Here is a 5000-nt window from a genome sequence, read left to right on the forward strand (position 1 = left end):
CATATATATGTATATATATATACATATAATATATATATATATATGTATATATATACATATATATATGTATATATATATGTATATATACAGTATATACACACATATATATATATTTGTATATATATATATATACATATATTTACTGTGCATACACATATATATATATATATATATATATATATATATATATATATATATATATATATATGCTTCTGACCTAGGGCCAGGGCAGTGGACAGGATGCAGGGATGACCCGTTATCCAGGAGTTGCCAAGATGTGAGGGAGGGAAGAGGGTGGAGGGGAGTGGAGTATGTAGTGGATGGAATGGGTGGAAGTGGTTTCTATGCCTTTTCTTTTTGGCTACCCCCCGTGTAAGGGGGAAAAAAGCCTTTAGTATATGTATGTATATGTATGTATGTATGTATGTATGTATGTATGTATGTATGTATGTATGTATGTATGTAAATATGCATATACCAAAAGGCCTTTTCCTTGTGTGTGTGTGTGTGTGTGTGTGTGTGTGTGTGTGTGTGTGTGTGTGTGTGTGTGTGTGTGTGTGTGTGTGTGTGTGTGTGTGTGTGTGTGTGTAAAATTTCATCTGAGAAATCATCTCTCCCGACTTTGACAGACATCCTCGTTATTTCCTTTTTCTCTTTCCTCCTTCCATTCATCCATCCCTCCTTCCTCAATTATTTTATCACCTCATGCCATTCTTACATCTTTCTCCTTCCATCTCTGAGACGTCTCCTCCCGTGCCTCACAGTTCTTCTTCCTTTCTCTTCCCTCCTTCTTCTATTTCCCTTTCAATTTCCGTTCTCATGCCGAGCCGAGCCGAGATCCAACCTTCCATATTTCGAAACTTTACCTCTTTTCTCCTCTTCTCTCTTCTTCTCTCTTTTCTTCTTTCCTCTGACCATCAGCGTCATCGGATTCTCTTTCCTTCTCTTGCTTCCATTTTCTCCCCACTTCTGCATGGGTTCGGGTGCGATTACCGACGGTTACTGGTTACTTATACTTGTCCCTCTCAGGTATCTGAGCACGCGAAGCGAAGGTAACAGCTTTGGCCACGGCTAAATGCGTTCTAGCGTAAGCTGCTTTACCAGGGCGTAATACCTCTCCAGTATACTTACCAATATATATATATATATATATATATATATATATATATATATATATATTATATATATATATATATATATATATATATATATATGTATATGTACATATATATATGTATATATATGTATATACATATATGTATATATATATATATATATATATATATGTATATACATATATATATGTATATATATGTATATACATATATATATATATATATATATATATATATATATATATACATATATTCATCTTTTCAACCACATTAATGTTTGCTTTAATTTCACGCTATCACGGTCGAGACTAACAAAGAGCTCGATGGAAGAATATACGGAAACTGATACGGATACGTAGGCAAGCTAAGGACTCGAACCCAGCTGAGTCGTAACAAGTGAACAGCGACTTAGACCACTGAGCTATCAAGATGGATAAAAGTTGAGCACAATTTCTTATATTTGTATGCTCAACTTACATATACACGAATTTTATGTTCAACCTACCCCCGCCATGAGAGTACGCTTGGTAGTATGTATGTGTGGGAAATATTATACACACAATGAATAGTCCCTAGTTCACAGATATTCATCTTTTCAACCACATTAATTTTCACTTTAATTCCATGCCATCAAGGTCGAGACTGACAAGGAGCTCGATGGAAGCATATATACGGGAACTGATACGTAGTCAAACTAAGGATTCGAACCAAGCTGAGAACAAGTGAACAGTGGCGTATCAGTTTCCGTGTACGCTTCCATGGTGTGTGTGAGTGTGTGTGTGTGTGTGTGTGTGTGTGTGTGTGTGTGTGTGTGTGTGTGTGTGTGTGTGTGTGTGTGTGTGTGTGTGTGTGATCTTATTGGTAATCAGTTCTCTTTACTTATTAGTTTATCTACTCATCTATTAATGTCCTTCCTTGTTGATTTTCTCGCTTTCTCTCGTCCCTCTGTCCACCATTCTTCCCTATTCCCTCAGTCTCTTCTTTTTGCTTCTTCCTCCATCGCTCTCTTCTGCTCTTCCTTCGTCCCTCTTCCCTTTCTTCGTTACTCTTTTGTCCTTCTCTCTATCCTTTCTTCCTTACTCTTCCTTACTCCCTTTATTTATATTCCTCCTATTCCTTCATCTTATTTATCTTCGTCTCTTTATTTCTCCCTCTCTTTCACATAAGATCAGATTTTAACCCCTTCCCCTTTCCCTCCCCTTCCCCTCCCCCTCCCCCTTACCCTCCCTTCCCCTCCTCTTTATTTCCTCTTTCTTACTCGACTGATATATGAGGCCTTCTCTATCAAGGCCTTTAGAATAACTTTCTTTGGGGAAATTTGCACTAGATCTCTAGATAATACCTTAGATATTTTTCACCACCTTCGTCGTGATTTACGTGGCCTATCTACCTACCTAAATCCAGGCATCTTGCTGTAGCAAGAGATGTTCGAGTACATAGGGCAAAGGTGACGATTTTACGCCACAAATAGATCACGTTCTTGGTCATGGCTACAAGAGGATACAGGAATTCACCAGATTCATTCTTTTATGTATGTGGTTTCTATGTTTCTATACATGTATCATATAAAATTGTAAAAATGTGCTCCTCGAGAAGGTAATCTATGATACGTTTAAATGGGATGTTTGTGGTGATTTCTAAATGCTCGCCTTCTTGTTTGGATAACAAGGTGGGTACACCCAAGTTGTTGTTTTTTTTTTTTTTTTTTTTTTTTTTTTTTTTTTTTTTTTTTTTTTTTTTTTTTTTTTTTTTTTTTTTTTTTTTTTTCTTTTTTTTTTTTTTTTTTGTCTATGGGACAGTCGAGCTGATAATGGACTCTACCAGAAAGTGGAGTGGCTCCCTCGAGATGACTTTCAGCCAAGAAAACTGGAAAACTCCGTGTTACCGGACAGCCTCTTCTAGAGTCTGCCAAAGTGTTGCTACCCCAACTTCATATAAAGCTTGGTTTGATCAGAGTTTGTGAAAGCTTCAGATCATAATGGAAAAGCATTTCAAGAGATTCGTCTACTCTTTCCAAAACTATAAGAGGCCAAAGTCAAGGGTGGTATGTTCGCTAGCTAGTCCGCAAGTAAGGAAAATGTTGAAGATATTTGAGAGTAAGGAAAATGTTGAAGTTAATGCAACATAGAATGCAATGAATGATGTCGAGAGAGGCGTGGTGTGCATTTCGATGTATAGTTAATGGATTCCTTGGTAAAAATAAAGATCCAAACTACAGTCAACTCGTAGCAAAACTTTTAGAAAGTTATAAGAACTTAGGATATAGAATGTCATTAAAGGTGCACTTTTTGCATTCACATTTGGATTTTTTTTTTTTTTTTTTTTAACTAGGGAAGCGCATGGTGAGAGGTTTCATCAGGACAACGCTGCAACGGAGGAAAGACACCAAGGAAGACAGGACACTGCTATGATGGGAGACTATATATGGTCACTGGTGCATAAAGATCAAAGAGCTCACAGCAGAAATCACATTCGTCAGTGCATTTCTAGCGGGCTCTTATAACCGTATCGCATGCTTTTATACTTAATTTTCTCATTACTTTAAAAGGGAATAAATGAACAAAATAACAGGTGCTGTTTGTAGACAATGTGAATATGCTAAACATTGTGTACTATTGTAGTTTAGTGTAGTTTGTTTTGTATAAAACCTTAATTATCTTTTGAAATATCGATGCTATGAAATTTTCAATTATATTTCTGAAACCATGCAAGAAAACAACCTTAGAAACACTAAAGAAATTTAAAGAAATAAAACTAATGTCACTGAGTCGTATCATGCAGCCAGTACACTCTGGAAATACATAATAATATCATGAGTATATTTCGAACGCATATCTATTAATTCATTTATTTATTTACTTATCTATCTATTATTTTTGTTCATGAAATGCTCATGTATATGCTCATATATATGGTTCTTGCTGGGTGTAAGTTATAATGGTTTAATTATGTGTACAGAAAACATATAATGAAATGTCATACAGAAAAGAATAGGTAAATATATCAGTAAAGATAAAGATAAGTATATATATATATATATATATATATATATATATATACATATGTATATATATATATATATATACATATATATATATATACATGTGTATGTAATTTTATATATATATATATATATATAGATATAGATATAGATATAGGTACATAGATAAGTAGATAAATACATTAATAAATATATAGATAGATGAATCAATCAATCAATCAATAAGTATATGAATACATAAATACATAGATAAATAGATAACTCAATAAATAAATAGAAAATTAAATAGATAAACAGATAAATAAAAACAAATAGATAAATTAATGAAATAGTTAATTAATTAACTAAAAATAAATAGGTAATTAAGTAAACAAATAATTGAGTAAATATTGAACAAATAGATCAACGATTGCATATACAAGAAAAGGAGATAAAACAATAGATAATAAAAAAGGAGATAAGGAAGTGAATAACCAAAATAAATAGATAAATAAAAAAGTGTACTGGTTATAGGCAAACAGTTCCTCTCAGATATTTTTGTGTCCTTTTGGTAGAAAAAAATGCCAATGGCAAAGGTTTTAATTCGTTCAAAATACAAATTACTGGGACGAATGAAAGGCCTAAACGTATAAACATAAAATAAGAAAGAAGAAAAATATGAAGAAAAAAATAAATAATAAACGTTCTTCCCTCCCTTTGTCGACCCTGAAGACTGAAACGTTTCTTTACTCTTTCGCCCTCAACACTCGCGTCCCGTCCAGAGCCCCCGATCCGAGAAGCATTTTTCACCCCGTTGATAAAATGCAATCAGGAAAAACGTTGCAGTAAACAGGAAAATAGATAAACTGGTTCAAGCGTCTGGCGTGGCGTTGTGAGGAAATGAT

This window comes from Oratosquilla oratoria, chromosome 16 (assembly GCF_046742065.1).
Source record: "Oratosquilla oratoria isolate Oo_2021 chromosome 16, ASM4674206v1, whole genome shotgun sequence".
Classification (NCBI taxonomy): Eukaryota; Metazoa; Arthropoda; class Malacostraca; order Stomatopoda; family Squillidae; genus Oratosquilla; species Oratosquilla oratoria.